The sequence below is a fragment of the Poromitra crassiceps genome (assembly GCF_964638095.1).
Source record: "Poromitra crassiceps genome assembly, chromosome: 2".
In the NCBI taxonomy this organism is placed as follows: domain Eukaryota; kingdom Metazoa; phylum Chordata; class Actinopteri; order Beryciformes; family Melamphaidae; genus Poromitra; species Poromitra crassiceps.
Genome location: NC_139624.1, coordinates 142,376 through 164,346, shown reverse-complemented (window position 1 = coordinate 164,346; position 21,971 = coordinate 142,376). Strand labels below are relative to the sequence as shown.

Here is a 21,971-nt window from a genome sequence, read left to right as displayed (position 1 = left end):
GTTACTTGATATGTCACTTTACTGAGATAGATACTATATTTGATGATGATTATACTGTGTAATATTTCTCTGTGTATTGTTTTACCTGATTTTAGTGTTCTGTTGTTATTGTGAAGTGTACTGAGACACCTCGGTGTGATTTTGCACTCTAAATAAACTTTGATTGATTGATTGATGTTTGAATTTTAGTTTTTGCCTTCGTCAGATACTTGTTACAGCATGGGGAAATGTTTCTGTGAGGAGACTAGGGCCCTATTTTGTCGATAGCGCACGATCTAAGCGGATGGCACAAGTGCATTTGTGGTTGTGTCCAAGTCCACTTGTACGTGCATGTACTAAGTCCCTTAATTATTCATAGGTGTGTTTTGGGCGTAACATGAACTCAACCAATCAGAGTGTCATCTGCCAGTCCCTTTAAAAGCCAGGTGTAGATGCTGAACTCATCGACAGACCTCCACCGCCACTGAGCCATTGAGTCAGGGTGGGATGGCGCCCCGACTTGACCTACGCCCCCGTAGCAGTCGGCTAGACACCCCTTTCAAAAAGGGCTTAATTTGACCTACAATTCATTGTCAGTATTTCAAAAACACAGATGATTCTGTCCTCAAGAACAAGAATTTTGTATGCAAAGATTTCAAAGAATGTGTTTTTTCCTGCCCCCCCCCCCCCCACACACACACACACACACACACACACAGACAGAAACAGACAGAAGGTGGCGTTCTCCACCGCTCTGGGTGGAGGTGATGGAGGACATACAATAGGACCCTTCAGCGGAGACAGAACGTTGATCTACAGGAAAGTCTGGACCAACACTGGACGGGCCTACAGCTCTGATACAGGTGACCCAACACACACACACACACACACACACACACACACACACACACACACACACACACACACACACACACACAGCTAACCTTGTTGATGAATCTGTTCACCATGTTGTGGGATGTCACTTCATAGAGACTTTGCATTATTTCTTCTGCAGGCATCTTCACAGCACCGGTGGGAGGAGTCTACTATTTCAGATTCACCGCCAGCGGTTACAAAACCACAAAATTTACAGGAGTGAAGCTCTTCAAGAACAACTTATTTCTGTTGCATAACAGAGAGAACCCCACCGACACAGCTGACCCCCGCACCTACTTCTCCAATGGTCTGGTCCTGACGCTACTCCCCCGCGACAGGGTCTACATGAAACTTCCCTCAGGGGACACCATCTATGACGGTCCAGGCCACCGCTCCACCTTCAGCGGTTTTCTGCTCTTCACTTTGTAAATGTTCACTTGGAAAATTAATCTAAGCTCTTAGCTCACTCTTTTCCTCCAATAAAATGGTGTTTGCGTATAAAAACAGAAGCGCTGATATATTCACTGTTGACATCTTCATAGAACAAAATATTATTGGGGTGTTGCTCAATTTGAACAATTGTATTAACAGACTGAATTTGAATCACATCATTTCAATTTGTATTGTTTAACTTGTATAATTGCATTGAAGAACTGAATATGAATAGCATCATTTGAAATTGAATGTATTAGTTTGAAACTGAATTCCAATCAACTTGAAACTGAATGTAATGTAATATAATGAAATTGAGAGCAATAAAGATGATAAAAGCAATGGGCAGTCACAGTAAGCACTCCAATTCTGAGAACAGTGACTGGGTTCAGGGCATTGGCAGGAGTATCTGATAGCCTACCTAACATCCATGAAAAAATAGAAAAAATAAATAAAGCTTGCACACTGCAAAGGCTCCAGTTTATGTGTTTTTATTTGACACCGGTGTTCGTGTCTCGCCTTTTTTCATATGTCTACCTAACATCCATAACATGTATAGATACAGATAGATCAATCCATGATCAGGGTGTTGGTAAGATGCAATGGTAAACACACAGAGCTCTATACCGCCTCCTATAGACCGCTCCAAAGAAAGACAGCATGTATATTTAGAAAGAACAGACAACAGTTAGAAAGTGGCTCCTACAGGCAGTTAAACACACAAAGATACTACAGCATAACAGAGTTCAAAAACAGCAACCAACCACTATTGATAGGTGTCGACATGGTTGTTGTTGTTGTTGTTGTTGTTGTTGTTGTTGTTGTTGTGGTGGTGTGTGTGTGTATAGTAGTCTGTCTAAACTTCTGGACAGTATGGACAGGACGGAGTCTTCAAGACCATCAGTGGCTCTCTCTCATCAGTGGTTTGGCTTTTGGAAAAAAAAACACCAAAACGCACACAAAACCGCCCAAAAAAAAAGGCAGATCTATGGGAACAAGTTGCCCTGTAAGTGTAAACCCGCCCAAGGCCCATTTCCCACCCCAAACCAACCTAATTGGGCGGAAATCCCGCCCATCTGGCAACCCTGTGGGTAGTTGGCTTTTCCCGGGGTCGAGTGAGTTCGAATTTGGGGTGGCCTCTGATTGGTTTAACGCTACCGACCGTTAGTTAAGTTAGGGTGAGAGCCTTGACCAAGTCAGGATCACCAGGGAATGCAACAGTGCAGTCGCATTTTTTTTTACCAGTAGCTAAACTCGACCTCAACCACGATGTTCAGCCGAATGCAGCCAACGTATCGGTATCAACCCTCCCCTGACGTGAGTTTGACCATCTTTGTATCCTACATGTTGTTGACGTTACAGAGCGGAGGCTTTCAACTCGTTTGAAACTAATGACAGTTTGCTTGTTGTTGAACTCACCGAACCTAGCTAGCTAAACTCATCTAGCTATCGTAGAATATGGATAGCCTAGTTGTTGACGTTATTTCGACAATTTCGGACGAAAAATACGGACTTGGTGTGCAACCATTTTATGCAGTTGAAAAATAACAGAAGCGGCCGAGCGAGAGTCCGCGGAGGAGAGGCGGCGGCTCTCTCCACCTCTGGCCGCCGCGCTCTCCTCCCTCTCTCCCCGGGGAGCGGGGGAGGAGAGCCCCGGTGTCATGCCGAGTCATGCCCCGCCGCCAAATGCATCCTCATCTCACGGGAACGTATTGTAATGATTTATACGGAAACTTAACTGTTTACAAATGATATAATTGTCTGGGTAGACGTGATTTCAAGGCCAGGGGGTCTGTCCTGTCTCATGGAGACCGACTTTGATGCATAAAATCCGCATCGAGGTGACTTCCATGCTTGGGGCTCTCTTCTGGCTCATGGAGGCCGAGTTTGGTGCTTAAAATCCGGCTACAGGTGACCTCGATGCCTGGGGGGGTCTCTCCTAGCTTTATGGAGGGGGAGGCCAGTCTCGGCGGTTTGTACCTGCCGAGATTTGCATCCCTGTTTTTAAGTTAAAACAGACCCAAAATGTGGTGGGGATGCAATTCTCGGCGGGGGTGCAAAGCTCGACATGACGGCCCACAGCGCTGGCTTGCTGGCAAGGTGACTGTAGGCCCACACGGAGGCGCAGTGATGGTCACCATCCTGTCGCCTGCTTCAGTCCACATCATCACCACTGCTGTGCTGGCTGTCTGTCTGATCATGTTGTCATGTGGATACGTGACGAATATTTGTCTCGTATTGACAAACATAATACAACGCATCGGACTCAGTTTGCAAGGATTCTGTGCGTGACGTTTTTTTTCCTCCGGATGACTGATTAAGAAACGAACGAAAAAAGAATAGGAAAACAGCTGACTGCGCAAACCATGGATGTATTTAGGTGCAAACAAACTCCACTGTGTAATGTAGCCTCTGCTCAGCTAGCCTTTGCCTCATGCCTGCTTTGTTTGATAACTTCCAGACTCCAGTCTCGGACCTGCAGAAGTTCAGGAAGATGTTCCCCCCACCACGATCGATCAGACCGACTGTGAGTAGCCTAGCTGGCCCTATATGACTCAGAGATATTTACATATTCCAATGCAAACATTAGCAGAGGTTAGCTAAACTATGTCTCTGTCACAGGCTAGCACAGCAACACATTGTACATCATGTAATAGGTGGTTCTCAACCTGGCTACTAGGCTATTTTGTTATCTCTCTATCTAAATAGAGATAGTTTTATGCAAATCTGAGAATAAAAATAGTATTCGTGTAATATTAGCTACTTTCATGTATTTTATTTTGAGTGATTTGGATTTATTTCATCTAAATTAACTTATATGTATGGCCTCTCTGTGTATAGGCTACTATGGATGTCAGTGGAAAGGGTTTATTGTGAGGATGGTAGCTGACATGTAAAAAGTAGAAATGGAGTGGAGTTGTTTGTCATTGTCTATCCTGCTGTTTTTCCTCATCAGAGACAGGCTGTGTCTGCGGTCCTCTCCGGCTCCATCAGCTCCTCTGGGCCCCGACAGGCCATGAAGAGACAGGGGGATGAGTCAGCTGACCAACCTGAAGCTGTGGAGAAGAAATCTCGCAGAAGCCAGGTAGAGAACACACACAGAGACACTGCAGGAAATAGGCCACGCCCATCGCTGGGGAAAGCTCTCCGTACACCAGCGTCATTTTCCTTGAATTGAACATGGATAAAAGCTGTTGACTGAGCCAGTTCCTCTATAAAACAGATGAGTTGCGTTCATGTGTGATGAGTTTCAGGATATTTTGCTCTGTATTGACTGCCAGTAGGCTACAAGTTGCCAAAGTCATGTGAAATCTCACTGAATTGTTATCTAACATATGAGAGTTAATTTAGCATCAATCCATACAATCAGTCAGTCACACTAGAGTGTGTGTGTGTGTGTGTGTGTGTGTGTGTGTGTGTGTGTGTGTGTGTGTGTGTGTGTGTGTGTGTGTGTGTGTGTGTGTGTGTCTCATATACTGTAATATGGTATGTGTAGAGAACAGCTGCCACATCCTCACAGTCTTTATAAACAGCCTGACTGAGTGACAATCACTTGAACTGTGTTCCTTCAGCAGCCTGGAGGACAGGAGACCTCTGATGTCTCCATGATGGAGGTGGAGGAGGACATCTGCCAGGCATTCTCTGAGACGCTGGAGATGATGGATGTCGACGAGTTTGACGCCGACTTTCCAGAGCTCTGCTCGGAGTATGTGAAGGATATATATGCGTATCTGTACCCCCTTGAGGTAATACATGCTCTTTATTTGCGCTTACTATGCTTTTGATTGATTCATTAATATAATAATAATTAAAATGATATAATAAAAAATCGAATACTACGCTGGTTAGTTTATTTTGATATAATATAATACCACCCTGATTAGTTGGTTTTGAGCTGGTATGCTCGAGTGTGTATTTTATATGACAAGGTGTTCCGTCTCCACAGGCCCAGCAGCCAGTGCGATGCGACTACCTGCAGGGAAAACTGATCACGGGAGACATGCGTGATGGTCTCGTGGACTGGATGGTGAGGATTCACTCCCGGTTCACACTGACACCATTCACACTGACTCAAGAGACGCTCTACCTCTCCGTCGCCATCGTGGACCGTTTTCTCCAGGTACAAACTTGTTTTAAATGTTTTCTCGTTCATCTTCTGTGAACTAGCAGCTAGCTAACACTCTTCTTCTTATATGTGCCGCAGGTCCAGGAGGTGCCTCGTCACCAGCTGGACCTTGTCGGGGTCACTGCCTTGTGGCTGGCGTCAAAGTACGAGGAGAATTGGACTGCAGGCTGCACAGAATTCGCCGACGCCAAGACCACAGGGCAGACCTTCCTCAAGGCAGATATGCTGAGCATGGAGCAGCTGATCCTGAGGAGGCTCAATTTTGAGCTGGGACGCCCCACGCCAATGGACTTCCTCGGGAGGGCCGTGAAAGTTGCAAGTGTGAGTATATATATACAGTATTATGCCAACTGCCATAAATCTATATTTTGTCTACTGTCTTCATGCAGTTGATGTCATCAAGGCTATTAAAGTGACTGTCTTCTGTCTGTCTGTCTAGTCCTATTTAGAGACCGAGCAGCTGGCCCAGTACTTCATGGAGGTGACACTGAGCAACTACGACATGGTGCAGTACCGTCCCTCAGAGGTTGGTGCTGCTGCCCTCTGTCTTGCCCAGCTCCTGCTGGATGGTCTGTCCTGGGTGAGTTGACTGAAGTCTAAAGGCCTCTGGCCTACAGATGGATTCAAAGGTTAACTATAGCAAGTCAACATGAGTTCATCAGGCAAATGACAGTACTCTGATCTCTCTCTCTCTTGTGTTTGCAGTCTTCTCTCCAACAACGCCAGTCCAGGTACAGCGAGGCCCAGCTCAGGCCCATCATGCAGCTCATTGCAAAAAATGTGATGCGGCTGAACGAAGGCACCACCAAGTACCCGGTGAGTTGGTTTGCCTACAGTGAAGTGTGAATAAGATGAAATGTTGTTTTGAGCAGGACCTACTAACACCTTGTGTTTCCCTCCAGACTGTCAGGATCAAATACAGCTGCACAAAGCTGTCCGTCAGCGTCCGTCCTGAACTCCGGTCCGAAGCACTCAAGAACATGGCTGCTACTCAAGAACTGTTTGGGGACGGCAGTGACCGCACAGGTAAGAGAGCAGTTGACACAGCTGAGTGAGCGAGTGAGTGAGCGAGCGCACAGTGCACACAGTGGATTGTGAAATTTGCTCGTTTGTTAGCAATTCAAACTCCTGTGAGAAAGCAGATGCTGTTAATGTTTTGGCTCGTGCTGACTCTCTCCTCTCCTCTCCTCTCCTCTCCTCTCCTCCTCTCCTCTCCTCTCCTCTCCTCTCCTCTCCTCTCCTCTCCTCTCCTCTCCCCTCCTCTCCTCTGCTCTGCTCTTCCCCTCTCCTCTCCTCTCCTCCCCACCCTTCCCCTCCCCTCTCCTCTCCTCCTCTTCTCTCCAGGAGTGTCAGGTTTACACAGCGTACGCCCCACCCGCCCGGACATCGCACAGTTCAAACAAGGGGTGAAGACTGTGGCGGGCAAGATGGCCGTTGTTCAATCAAGGGCTGAAGACCGTGGCGGGCAAGATGGCCGTTCTCACCAAAGGTGTCACGAATACAATCCAGTTGAGAGAGGGGCGGAATCTGTGTCATCCTCAAGCTTAAAGTATAATAATATTAATGCTTTAACAACAACCCCAATGTTCAAACTAACTTGGATAACAAACTAATTCCGTTTTAACATGGGGCTTGTTTGCACTTGACAGCCATGAACATAATATTTAAGGGTCCTGATCACCCTATGGGGTTTATTTCATGATAATGACCGGCTCCCTGTACATTCTACCGCTTATTACACGGCTACGTACTAAAGAAAGCTACGGTAACACTTTTTGCCACCGGGTGTCGCGAATGAGCTAAATTTACCGGACTTCTTTCTGCAGATTGATATGACTGGACTTGGTCCTCCAGTCTTTCAGAACGGCGTGCATAGCAACGGTCTGTTATACCTAGCAGCGGTAGACCGTAGAATGATAGAACCACTCTGCCTGCGGCCTCGTGGGATAACAGCTGAGCAGCGGGATATATTTGCCACAACACACTGGCTCTCATGCTATATTGCTTAAATAACCCCCATGTTAAAACTAAGTAGAATATTGCTTTAAATGGGAAGTGATACAGCATCTGCCATTACTGTATGAACCTCTACACGCAAATAATGTCTGTTTTCTCTTTGTCCAGGATCACTACCCCGCGACCCCCGGAGACGAGGTTTAACCAGTGCCAGGCCTCTGAGGGTAATGCTAAGACGGGCCGACCTCCACTAACTTCGGTCCCTGCCCCCCCCAGCTCCACAGCCACAGTCCTTGTCACCTCCCCACCCCAAACTGACTCATCACTAACCCCGCCCCCCAGCAGCACCATCAGAGTCCAGCCCAAGCAGCACCTTCCCCCATGCTCCCCGGAGAGCCAGGACCTGGCAGCCGAAGATCTGCAGCACAACAACAGCACGGCCCTGCTCTTCCTCTTCCTCCTGTTCTTCCTCCTCTTCCTGGCCGCGCTGGCCTACAACTGCTACATGCAGTACCTCCCGGCACCCTGCCTGCGGCTGCGGGCCGCTCTCCTGGGCACTCACAAGAAGAACCCTGTTCGGCCCCGAGTACCGGGCCTGCGAGGCGGGCCTCTGCTGTGACAGAGAAACTGGACCTGACGGAGCGGCACCCCGACCCAGAATGGCAGCCAAGTCGCCCCAAACTCAGCTCCGGGCGCTGAGACAGACCCTTCCCGAGCTCGCGCCCGACGCCCCCGCACTTCCTGCCGAAGACTCCTCCTCCGCCCCGAGCCCGCCCCTGTTGTTGCCTCAGACTGAGACAGTGAATGGCACGTTTCACCTAATGTGAGGAGCCTGCGGGCGACCAGGCGGGCGACGAGTCGCCCTCCAAAAAGAAAAAGGAGTTCTGCACTCCTTCCTTCATAAAGAAGAACAAGGAAAAGACAGACTAGATCGGGCCAATAACGGATGGGTCCTCACGGCTGGCTTCTGCCTCTTTTCACTTTGCTGTTTGTCTGCGACCATTGCACCGTTTGAGCAAAGCCACACTTCTTACACACATTTCTGCTTTTCCTTGTTTTGATATCATTCGTCTCTGCTCATTAATTAACCTGTTGTTCTTTGTTAGCGTGTGCCAACTTTGTATATAGTTTAAAAAGGCTCAACTGCTTGAAGGTTTTTAATGAATCGTTGCTTTTAGTTGTGAGCGAGTGATGCATTCTGTCTCCTCCGGTCCATCGGAGTGGCTTTCTTCTACGCATGTCTACTACTTAAGGTTCCCTCACACACCTGATGTGAGCTTTGGGCTTTTATTGCTCTTGTTTATTTTTATTTTATTTTTAAGAATATTACTCAAACTGATGTCACCACTAGAATGTATTGGGATTGTATCGAAAACATGTCCAAGTGTCTTTTAAAAACAAGGAATGCAAAAACAGTAGCTTGTATCCTCTCATTTAACCGGTGGTCAATTTTGACAGTGAAAGATACAACTTGCATAGTTATGCAGTGTAAGTACAGATTAGCACAGGCGAGTAGAACCACAGTAGGGCGATCTTCAGTGGATGGAAAATACTGTTTAAGTCCATATTCATGTGTCCAAAATCCATTCTTTGTTGCAATTATTATTATAATTGGAACTCACGCTGTTTTAGTGCTTTGAGCTTTATGAGATTATTTGAACCTTTCACACAGTGGAATCATAACAAGTAGCACTCTGACTGGTGCTTCAACACCAGGCCCAACATCACTAGGTGCGTGTTGGTACTTCCACAAGTGATACTCTATGTATAGTCTGCTAGTGGATTCAGGTGTTGAGGACAGTTCATAGCCTCTGATATCTTGCTCAGTGAAGGAATGTATAAAAGAAAAGATTCTCCATTTTAATTTTCTTTGGCGTTTGCTCCCTAGTTTCTCTCCATCTCAGTGAAAGGCAGAAAGCCGTGACAAATGTCTTATCTTCGATAATTGGCTTTGTTTGCGGATAATGAAAAATAGTTTTATTCAGATTTTTCTCGCGGTGTCGATGGAGCCATTGTTACTGTCTGTGAGAGAGCACTGTGAACCACCGCCTTTTAAAAAACCACATGGGAACTGCATCTAGATGTCATGGCGTATCATTGAGTAGGTACAGTTGTTACAAAACATGTGAATGATATGATCACTACTATGATGCTGCATGTCAGAGCCCCTCAGCCGAGACTCTCCTGTTTAAAACTCCACTTCAAAACAAATCCACTTCTCAATGAGTATCTGTTGCTTTCCGGTTTGCGGTCGAGACACTGTGGACATTGGGGACGCAATTCTGTTTTGAATGGCATTGATGTGTGATCAATGATGTGCTTGCAAATATAGCAACAGTTCACACAGTGACCTGAACGGGCGCCACTGCCTGAGACAGCGAATGGCACGTTTCACCTAATGTGAGATGCCTGACAAACCCCCGGCCTCTGTTAACGCCACAACAAGTGGCTTATTTTACAATAGGTGAAGGACTGCATGGCGTTAAAATGCATAGAGCTTGTTCCGTCGACTTAACGGCCTCTTTCGATTTTGCTATATTGTATATTGTATATATTGTGTATTGTATATTACTAGTCATGGTTTTCATTTGAGTCTGATTATTTATTTCTTCCCATTTAAATGTGTCATCATTATACTGTACCATCTACGGACTTAATACGACCACCTCTTTTTCTCTCATGGTCTTTTTCAACCATGAATAAAAAAACACTATCTTGGAAACCATTTGTGTCTGAATTGTGTCTGATTGTAGCTCACTCAGGTAGATGGTGTGTTTACAGTTACAGACCATGTTGAATATAGGCTGCTTGGAGTTGGGATTGTGAATTTGTGGAACAATGCCGCCCCCATCTGGCGGAGTCAGGCTACTCGGCTCCGCCACTTGTAAGAAATAGAGAGGTCCAGGAACGAGTCCGGAAATCATCGATGCAGCCCTGGTTCTTCACAGTTTTCGCCTATGGGAGTTTTGAATGGGTTTTTGGCGCGATGCTTCTAATAATCTCTCTGGACAACGCTGGCTTAATCAAACGCGAACCAGTGTTTAGTAACATCATCTTCACACATGAAGACCACTTTTATGAGTTTTGAAGCTTTTATGTGCCGTTAAAAGGGTGGCTAGCTAGCTAGCAAACGGCTAAATGAGACTACAATGTCGACGCGGATATTATACGTCATCACGAGTGAACGCGGAAATTGATTGATCATCACGCAGGAGAAGCGAGGGTTGAGATGGCGGAGCAACCGATGGAGCCCGCCTCGCAGGCCCGGTACTCGGGGCCGAACAGGAAGACGGCGTGGCAAAAAAGAATGGCGGCAATGGCGTTTGCGAGTGAGAATGAATCAGAAAGTGATGAGGATACAAGGGATCTTGAAAATAAACGTAATCGTGTATCAAGTAGTAACTCAAGTGACGGTGGCTATCAGGAAGTGAAGAAGGTGAGGCAAGGGAGTGAGGGTTCGTATAGTGTAGGAATGAGAGCGAAGTCAAAAGTGGATGGAATTTTCAGTAACCTGCATGAGTTGGGAAAGTTTATGGAAAGGAAAGTTGGTGTAGTAAAAGCGATAAGGGTAACTAGAAGTGGGTTGGTAGTAATAGAGTGTGTGTCACAGGATCAGGGAATGAAAGTAATTGAGATAGGTAAGTATAAGCAGTGTATGGTTGAGTGCTTTAAACTAAGCAAAGAGCCGATGAAGAAAGGAGTAGTCAGTGGTGTGCCGCTTGAGGTGGAGGTGGAGTTATTTGAGGAACAGGTAGAGAGTGTGTATGAGGCCAGAAGGATGTCTAGGTTTGTAGAAGGTAGGAAAGAGGATAGTTTATCTGTGTGTCTGTCTTTTAGTGAAGGGATTCCGGAAAGAGTGTTCCTGGACAGTGTGAGCTACAGGGTGAGGCCCTATGAAAGGGCGCCGCTCAGATGTTTCAGTTGTCAAGAGTATGGGCATGTAGCTGCGGTGTGTAGAGGAGATAAAAGGTGTGGTCGGTGTGGGAAGGAAGATTGTGATATGAGGTATGGCAATGAGTGTGAACAGCAGGTGAAATGCCTGCATTGTGAGGGAAAACACTATACAGGATCAGCACAGTGCCCAAAAAGAATCCGAGAAGGAATAGTGAGTAAAGTCAGAGAAAAGAAAGGGTTGTCATATGCTGAGGCTGTCAAAAGTGTGGAGAGGAAACGTGAGAGGGTGGAAAGAAATGAGGATAGCGTGGGTGTACAAAAGGAACCGAGAAAGGAAATGGACAGATCGATTCAGAGTAATGTTATCTGCATGGATAAGAAGCGATTCTTGGCCTTTATTGCTATGGTGTTGAACTGTGCTGCTACTATAACTGGGAAGACTGAGAGGACTGAAATGGTGGTGGATGCTGCAAAGAGGTTCCTGGATGTGGTGGACGTATCGGGAACAGATATCGATAAAATACTGAGGGACGCATTTGCGCAAACTCAGACAATTAACGTCTGAGTGTTAGTATGGACAATATTTATGAATGGGAGCATTTTGGGAAGAAGAACTATAAAGAAGACATCAAATTCCATTTGAACTGTGGAGGGCAGTAATACGCCGAGTAGCGTCTACACTGCCGGAAATCAAGAAGAAGAAGAAGAACGCGGAAATTCTTTCTCTCGCGCCTTCGCGTGGACGCCTATGCGACGTATGTAGTTCTGGATTAGTTTAGCACGAGCTTTTTACTTCCAGGGCTCGCATTTACGCTACAAAACTCATGAAAGTGGTCCTCATGTGTGAAGATTATCCCGCTGAACCTTCGTTCGCGTTTGATTAAACTTGCGTTGCCCACAGACCTTATTTGAAGCATCGCGCCGAAAACGCATTCAAAAATCCCATAGACAGAAACAGTGAAGAACCAGGAAGTTCGGGACTTCCGCATTCAGCCTACAAAAATACGTCATCCCTGGAGCTCTCTATTGAACTCTTCCGATCTCCTAAATGGGCGTGGTTCTCGGCTTGTGATTGGCTGTCTGTCAATATTATGAAACTTCATTGGCTGACCAGTCTCCTAAGGGGGCGTGAAAGTGGCACAGATACAGGAAGTGACTGGAAGTTAGGGTGTCTCTATCTATAGTTGCAGCTTGTTCTGCACAACACATGTGTCGTTCTCTGCGAAAGAATTGATTCATTTCTCTTTAAGAAGCCACCAAAAACGTGCAAATGGACGGTGAGTTTAATCTTCAAAGACAGCTCTGTAATATCGCTCTAAAATACAAGTGCCTAACGCTACATAACAGAGTACAGACAGTTAATGTTCGCTCGTATGCTGCCTGAACCTCCAGCAATTTAGCTAGCGTTAATGTTGCCTTTCTTTTCTGCAAAATAACATACAATAACATAGCCTACTACTGTATCATTCAATAGCCTTTTTAAACCAACATGATCTGCTTTTCAGTTCGGCATGCATCCAATCTACGAAGCAGCTGTAAATTACAATTCCCCACGATCTTCTTCGACCAAAATACACCACTAAGGGTGGTACGTCAGTGAGCAACGCTACATTAAAAAGTATTTTTTTATGGGTGCTTTTTCGATTTGAGTATGCCGAATCGAGGGGTGGCTCTTAAGGAATCAGAAAAGATCCTCGGTCACTTTTGGTCAGATAATGTATAGCTTTGTCGAAGCAAGGTGACATTACATTACTAGACTTTTGGCTTGACCCCTCTAGACAAGTTGGATTGTAGCCTATAAAAGAATGGAGAGTATCAGCCATCAGGTGTACAGAAACTGGGAGTTTAATTGTAAAATGCATATTATCTGTCCATTGTTGGTGATACACGAAGACATTTCTAATTTAAATGTTTTGTATTGTCTTGGAGTAGGATAATGTGGGCAATGTAATAATTCATGTTTTATCCATGTGTTTTGGCACAGATGGACTTGTTCGAGCCAAATTCCCTCCTGACCTGGAGAAGATGCTTGGTGTTGAGGTGAGCAGACAGATTATTTATTTACTTTAGTTACTTCTGAGAGATAATGCCGCCCATCAGTAAGTAATAGTAGTAGCTACTTTGTCCACGTGGGGAAATTAGTTTTCGGTAGAAAAATAATTGTTGGCAGCGTTACATCAAAATAGGCACAGCACAGCACATCAAAACAAACACAATCACAGATCTGATCTGATCAAAAAATCAAAACATGGTGCACTATAGCAGCAGCTGGTGGTTACAACACTATATCAAGTAAATAAGAGTAGTTCACTGTTAGTAGTAGAGTAGTAAGAGTAGTGCAGAGTTAAACTAATGTGGAAAACATGCTACAGCGTCAAAGCCCTCGCCATACGTGCCGAGGGCTGTGCTGCGTCTGGTGAGCCAGACTCATTGAAAAAGTATTCCGTTAGAATGCATATGAATATCGATGAAAGTCTATATGGATTTTTCCCACAGTAAATTTCAAACCTAATAACCTGTGTGAACTTCATTATCGTCTTCCTCTCATCTCCAGTCTCAAACGAACTCTCAAGCAGACACTTTCGTCCAGGCTTTCCTGAGGAACAGCATCCAGTCCAAGTCACAGCAGGATCTGAAGGAGCTTCTGGCTCACAAAGCCGTGATCCTGGAGTACGCCCGGCCCAAGAAGAAGAAAGAGAAGAGCAACAGCAAGAAAGCCAAAGGGCTCAACGCCAGACAGAAGAGAGAACTGAAGGTTTTCCACATCAAGCCCGAACACCAGAGGTTGGTTGGTAATCAAAAAATCTGAATTGTCACAGTAGCTGCATCCTAATCATTTCTTACTGTTAAAATGCTACACTAGCCGTAAGCTAACTGTTGTATGTTCTCAACTCTAGATATGAACTTTTCCTGCCACTACATAACCTATGGAGACAATACATTATTGACCTGTGCAATGGATTGAAACCATCCTGGTGAGTATCGGTTTGGAGCTCAGTGGTGTTATCGCCCATTAGAGACCACTTCAAATGTCTTTTCATCTCTGTCCTATAGTCTCTTGCTTGGTTACCAGTCATGTTACATCTCTAATAAACCTCTCTATCTTTTGTAGCAGTCCACACTTTGTTCAGCAGAAGCTTTTGAAGGCAGACTTCCATGGTGCCATTATCACAGGTAGGAGTTCACTTTTGCTTTCTGTGATGAAATCCCACTCTCTGATGGCCCACCGCAGAGCGAAGCTGATTACCGCTTCGCCGCATGCAAACGAGCAGAGGTGGAGATAATTAATTAGAATTGCAACGGCGCTAATACAAGGCCAAGCAATGCACACAATATAGCCCATTAGCGGCAACGGCGCATGCGCTGTGTACAGCGCCTCATGGCAAACAAGGAAGTAACTTCAGTTACTCTTGGTTAGTTTGGTTAATCTTTGTTAGATCTCGGTGTGTAGATTTACTTTGAAAATGGCCGTTTCCAGTAACTTTGGATTATTATTTTATCGCGTGGTGAGTACACGAGGCACAACATGTACATGTGGGTGTTTCTGGCGCTGTTGCAATCTGTACCATTCACTACCATAGACACTGCATGAAATAGGCCACGCCCATCACGGGGGAAAGCTCTCCATTCACTGCCATACACCAGCATCATTTTCCTTGAATTAAACATAGCTAAAAGCTGTTGTGTGGTGGGCTGTGCAGACAACGAATGTAAAAAATCGCCAAATTCAAGTTTTTTTTGTACTCCCGAGCAAAACAAGGAAGCTGTTGAGAATTCGCGAGAAGAAAAATGTGGGTTTAGCTGTCAAGGAAGTAAGTTGGAGTGTTCATCTTCCGGATATATGATCTTTGTGTGCAACACGTGACATAGGGGAACGCACTTATCTGGTTAAATAAAGGTAAAAAAAAAAAAGGGAGAACGCCAGGATTGGGGGGGGGGGGTTTTGTTTCCCCCCATTTTGGGTGTGGTTTCTGAATGATGACGCGCTCCGCAGTGTCTCTATTGTAGCACTAGCAAAGTGGTACCGCCCTTTGTAGGGAACGCACAGTGATGATAAAGGCATCCTCATTATCCATTTACTGTCTGCAATATGGCAAATAGGCGAATCTCCCAAAATGTTGGCGTATCCCTTTAAGGCTAATATCAAAATTCAATCGATCATTGTTATGCCAAAATATTTCAATACTTCAGTGTTTCCCCCAGAACATTATTCTTAATCGAATCCCTATCTCTGAAGCCAAAGGACCAGGTAAAAAATCTTGGCATTATTATTGACTCTGATCTAAATTTCAACTCCCACATCAAGCTTATAAGAAAATCTGCCTTCTATCATCTAAAAAATATAGCAAGGATTAGAGGCTATATGTCCAAACAAGATCTTGAAAAACTAATTCATGCTTTCATTTCTAGCAGGCTAGACTACTGCAACAGTCTTTTCAATGGTCTTCCCAAAAAAGCTGTTAAACAACTTCAGCTCATTCAGAATGCGGCTGCTAGAGTTCTAACAAGAACCAAGAAAGCTGAACACATTACACCAGTTCTCAAATCCCTGCATTGGCTGCCAGTAAATCTTAGAATAGACTTTAAAATTCTGCTAATAGTTTACAAATCTCTCAACGGGTCAGGCCCACACTACATCTCTGAAATGCTTCTACACTATGAACCATCCAGATCCCTGAGATCTTCAGGCACTGGTCTACTAATTGTCCCAAGGACCAAATCTAAACATGGTGAAGCCGCGTTCTCCCACTATGCCTCTCATAACTGGAACAAACTCCCTGAACACATTAGATCTGCCCCTACTCTGCCTATTTTTAAATCCAAGCTAAAGACCTTTATGTTTACTCTTGCTTTTAACTGCTACTAAACTACTGCCTCTCTCGGCCTGTAATTTTAAAAAGATTTTTCCTGTACATTTCCAACAAATGGACTGTACATGTAATAATAATACTGAAGAGTGCCTTGTAACTTATTTAAAACAGAAATAATGTTTCATGTTTGTTAATTTGAGTATATATTTTAACTAAAACTGTCGGCTGTGTTTTTTATGTGTTTTTTATATGTGCATTGCTTTGCTGCTTGTTTTTTCGATTATTTTTTTGTAAAGCACCTTGAATTGCCTTTGTGTATGAAAGGTGCTATATAAATAAAATTTGACTTGACTTGACTTAATCTTATCAGGGTGGAAAAGCCGCTGAAACATTTAGATCATCATGGACCACTAATTAAGGATGAATTTACACGCACAAAAAACGTTAAACAATAACAGAATAGACTTACAAGTGTCTAAGCCAAGTGTTGCTATGTTAACAATTGGTTGTCGACCATGACTTGGATGTATTTCTGTAAGCACTTCCTATCTTTGTCACTTTACTAGCATCTTGTCTTGTATTGCACAGTGGTTCGGTCCAGATGCCGTCATATGTGGGAACTACAGGGATTCTGGTTCAAGAGTTCAAACACGTCTTCAAGATCATCACCAAAGAGGACCGACTGAAAGGTTTGGCCAGCTGAATGTCTCTCACTCACTCAACACCTGTTTTATTTAGAGCAGTGGTTCTCAAATGGGGGTCCGGGGACCCCCAGGGGTCCATGGCACTTTGCCAGGGGGTCCACGAAAAGTTTTCGGGGGGGGGGAGGACTTATTTTTGTGTGCAAGAGCTTCATTGTTCAACGAAAATATGTTATGCTTTAAATCTAAAATGGTTCATGGATTACATTCTAATCTGACAAACCTATCAATTTAAATGTCAAGCACGTTACCATGGAAACAAGCTTTTTTTATTTATTTTTATTTACAGTTTTTCTTTTATTACACACAGACCACAAAACAATAAACAAAAATGTGCAACATGCACATACAAGGGAGAGGGAAGTGAAGGTGAGAAAACAAAAACAACCAACAACAACAAACATCCCCCACAACAGCAATGCAACACAGAGTCAAGCAATCGTTCATAAGTATTTCAGTATAGAATGTTATGGCAAACAAGGATGCCGGTGTCAACAGGAATCCGGATAGAGTGGGCAGCATCCACAATGAATAAAGAAAACATCCACTTTATGTTGTATAGGAAACTATCTAGGCTGTAAGGCTATCGATTGATAAGCTAAAGAGTTTCTCACCAAGTCCCACAGCTCAGTAGGACCGATATCAAGGTCCCCCAGCCTCCCGGTAACTCTTTCCATACTTAACAAGTCTAAAAAACCACCCACCCAGTCCTCTATTAAAAAGCATCTGGGTTTGCGGAACTTCCAATTTAATAAAATTATTCTCTTAGTGGCCAGAAAGGCCAGACCAACGATCTTCTGTACATGCTTGCTTTGTGTTTGTGTGACCCTAGTTCCTAGCAGACATTCAACAGGGCCAGCAGTAACGTTTACATTCAACAGTCTCGAGAGTGTGTCAATAACCTCTTCCCAAAATATTTTTACTGCTGGGCAGTGCCACAGCATATGAAATAAAGTACCAACTTCTCCACAATGCCAGCATTGATCTGAGGAGTTGGGGTCCATTTTCTTAATTATTGAGGGAGTTATATACTGTATGCCCTATGTAAAATTTTAAACTGTAGTATTCTGTATCGGACTGCATTAGCTATAGTTATTGAATCTCTCCATATTAGGTCCCATTCTACAGGGTCTATTGACACACCTAAATTCTGTTCCCATCGAGTTTGAGTCAATACCAGACAATCAGTAGGGGAATGGGTCAGCAGCCTATACAGGCCTGAAACCCAGAGCCCAAAATCACAAATCAGAATGAGGGGGTCCCCGGTATATTTTTTTTATCTTATAAGGGGTCCTTGGCTGAAAAACATTTGAGAAACCTCTGATTTAGAGAGCTTCACGCTATCTCCCTCAGTTCCCTCAGTATCTCCCACGCTATCTCCCCCCCCCCCCCCCCGCGCATTCTTGTTGTCTTTTCAGAGCAGGTTTCAACCCAGCGATCAGACTTGTGATGAAAAACCTTGCGCTCTCGGACGTCTCTTAAGATGTTTTGTCCCTTTCTTTTGCGACAGTGATCCCCAAGAGGAACAGCGTGTTTGCGGTGGAAATCAACGGCTTCGTCTCCCACATCTACGGAAACAAGTTCCAACAGCGTGCCAGCGAGCGCTCCGTCAAGAAGTTTAAACTCAAAGGGACCATTGACTTGTGATGGGGGTCGCACTGCGACGTGGCTCAGGAAGGGACATGAAGTCATCTGCAACTTTCATCCAAATCCAGTAGGATTTTGCAGCAGCATGGACAGTGGCTTGTAATTGACAGAAAATCAAATTTTCCCAGTCGTCGAGGAGTAGTTAAAGTAGAGAGAGGCCTGAAACTCCAGTGGGCGGGGAGTTTCTGCTCCGAGAGAGTATGTGCTGGAACGTGCGATTTGAACGGCAGAAATCTCAGCCACCGGTAATTCCTGAGTCATTCCAGATCAACAAGGAAGAGAGTGGCAGAGGAATCGAAGCTGCTAAAGACATGGGGGGGGATTTCACAGAGCACGATTAGTGAGTTATCCAGCCAGCTTGAAGTTGTTTTGGTTTCACAGTTCAAATCAGTATCGTTGGCTTATACGGTTTCACAGTTCAAATCAGTATCATTGGCTTAGGGCCTGTGTCCACCTAGCGTCTTTTCCTCAGGTCCAGCGTCTTTTTTCAGTTGTTTCCAATGGGGGGAGAGCGTATGCGAGCGCACACGGACGTGTAGAGAAAGTGCGCTGCACCCAGCGTCTATTTTCAGAGCGCTCCGGCGTTTTTGTGCGCCGGCTCCCAGCGCTCCCAGCTGAGAATAATTTAACTTTTCAGAAAGACGCTGGTGTCGGGTGCTCCTTTTCTGGCAACTAATCATATGGAGAAACTATCGCAACAGAGACAGAAAGGCTCAATTGTGGGAGCAGATTGGCTAGACACTTAATATTTCTGGTGAGTGTTGTGCTTACTGCTTTTAATAGCGTAGCCTACCTGTGTTGTTAGCTTGCTAGCTGTCAGCTATCAAGCTCCTACCGCACTGAGCTAACGTTGCTTCCTTGTATATTGTGCGCTCGGATCAGCGCTCCCCAGCGCACTCCCAGCGTTTAACGTCGGAAAAAGACGCTAGGTGGACACAGGCCCTCACAGTTCAAATCAGTATCATTGGCTTATACGGTTTCACAGTTCAAATCAGTATCATTGGCTTATAGGGTTTAACAGTTCAAATCAGTATCATTGGCTTATACGGTTTCACAGTTCAAATCAGTATCATTGGCTTATAGGGTTTCACAGTTCAAATCAGTATCGTTGGCTTATACGGTTTCACAGTTCAAATCAGTATCGTTGGCTTATACGGTTTCACAGTTCAAATCAGTATCATTGGCTTATACCGTTTAACAGTTCAAATCAGTATCGTTGGCTTATACAGGAGCAGCAGGTCATGCTGATTGGTCCATAAAGATGTCGATTCAGAGGTTTACCACCAGGAGAAGATTTCTATTCAATTAAAGTTGGCAATGCAACAGTAGATGGAAGCTTTATACTACGAGAGGGAGGGGGAGTTACTCATTCACTTTAGTTACATTATTTATATCCCATTGTTTTCTCCACCAAAAGTAAATGGACATTGGCTTTGTTGGATAAAAATGTCAGCTCCCTGAGAACAAGGTTTGAAATTGTTTCAGCTCTTTGATTTGTAAAAATGTGTTTTTATATAGGCAAAGCAATGGTTTATTTTATTATGTATAATGTCCAGTAGAGGGCAGAGCAGCCATTTACTTTGTGTGTGGGGGGGAGGGGCTGTATTCACAAATTTGCACGCCTCCAATCAGGTCCACACAGCTGCCAGAGTTTGGAAGTTTGTGGAGGTGAGTGGCTGAGGATCAGATCGCTGTGGATAACTGCTGTGTCTGTCAATATTGATCATGTAAATGAAGCTTATTTGTGTGATTAAATTGAAGTTGTTGCAATCAGTTGATTCCTGTTATTCTGTTTCTCTGTTGTGCTTTGTGAAGCACTTCATTGCACTGATTAGTTATTCTAGTTTTGTAGGAGGAGACTTTTGGAGCATCCTTCATGCATCTTGTCAGCTCTTTTTTGGTTTCCGGGTCAACAAGGAGACAAGGCTGTGAGGACGGAGGAAAGGATACATTTTCACCAAATAGGATACACCCATCTGAACCTTCAACAATGAGGACAGTAGCTATAAGCCGTACAGAGTAGACGTACGCACAGTCAACATAAAGTCTTACATTATCATACATGATCTAAAACAAATATAATAAAATGATGTGTAACAACACAGGCGAGGCCTGTGCGCGAACCCGGGTCTCCAACTTACAAGCCCAACACGTTAAGCATCAGCCATTAGCTAAGGCTCACGTGTTGGCTTTTATCCTTACAGACCCAGGATCGCTACAAATGTAATCGCTGCATGGAATCATGAAATTGAATTATAGCGAGGTAATTGCATGCAGGTTCCAGTAGAAACCTTCGTTAGATGTATATATATTACTAAATGATTAGTGAGCGGTGACTTAGGTCGGGGGAGATGGACAACTTACCCGGGGGGTTTCATGTGGACACCTTTGGTGGGGTCCTATGCGTAATATCCCTCACAAGCACATAAGCACCTTTTGTGGCTGGTAGCACCAAGTTAACAATGCCAAACGTCTGATGTATGTATTTTATTTTCCTGTGTCTGAGCCTGTTTGTCTTGTTCGTTTATTGTTCTATTAAAAAAATGAAAATATAATATATATATTACTTCCAAGGGATTATTTTCATTCAAGTCAGTAGCTGAGGGGTTAAGACAGAGGACTCTGAAGCAGGCGTGCTGGGATCAAACCCTGCTTGGGGATGTCTCTTTTCTCTCTGAACATAACCCTTGTGGGAGTGACATATTTCGACATTGTGGGGAAGATCTGGACGTGCAGGGAACGTCATAGACCCTTTTCACGGGGGCCATTTTGTGTCGAAAAGGCAGAATAAACACAGGTGCAAGCAAAACACTAATGAGGAGTCCCAAATTCCAATCATGGACGTTTGAAACCCTCATTAGTGCTTTGCACCTGTGTTTACCCTGCCTTTTTGACACAAAATGGCCCCCCTTGAGAGGGGTCTATGGGCAGGGGTGGGCAATGCCCAATCAGACATGAGTCTTTACAACCCAATCAAAAGGTAGGACAATATTGCAACATGCACAGTCAGAGAGATTATCTCCTTTTCATTAGTAGATCCTGCACCCCATACAGCACAAGACTACAGAAAATACTGTTTATTGTTGCATTAGACCACACACAGCATCTCAGAGGGGGTCACTAAACTGCACACCAGAGTCAACCATGGTGCCAAAATTTCAACATTGTGAAGAAATGTAAATAACATGTAGAACAGCACTATTAGTCGACAATAACCTTGCAGATAATTAACATCACACATGTAGAACAGGAAGTCCTTTAGCTAACATCCCAAAGCACATTAATAAACACATCTACCCCAGAGCATGCTGGGAACTCCGCCTACAATATATTTCTTTTCACCCCAAACCAATGGAGAAATTCAGTATGTTGCAGGAGGGGGCGGCTGCAGCAAGGCCCTGTCAGAGCCCCCCCTGTCACAGCTTTAGCAAAGAGATACCTGTGAATGATGCTTGGCAAAGTGGATATGATCATATTCAGCCAGACAGTCAGATGGAGATTTAAAATGGTGAGCAATTTTTATTTTTTATTTTTTTTTACTACTGGGGG

At 44.5% G+C, this 21,971-nt stretch overlaps 1 pseudogene across 1 annotated transcript; it reads left to right on the top strand.

Moving 5' to 3' along the window:
• The first annotated feature begins 12,419 nt into the window (after positions 1–12,419).
• LOC310772379 (ribonuclease P protein subunit p29-like) lies at positions 12,420–20,182 on the top strand (annotated as a pseudogene). The gene is made up of 7 exons: positions 12,420–12,540; positions 13,248–13,303; positions 13,818–14,047; positions 14,161–14,238; positions 14,376–14,437; positions 16,663–16,763; positions 18,286–20,182. The product of its transcript is annotated as a ribonuclease P protein subunit p29-like (transcript).
• Positions 20,183–21,971: the final 1,789 nt, after the last annotated feature.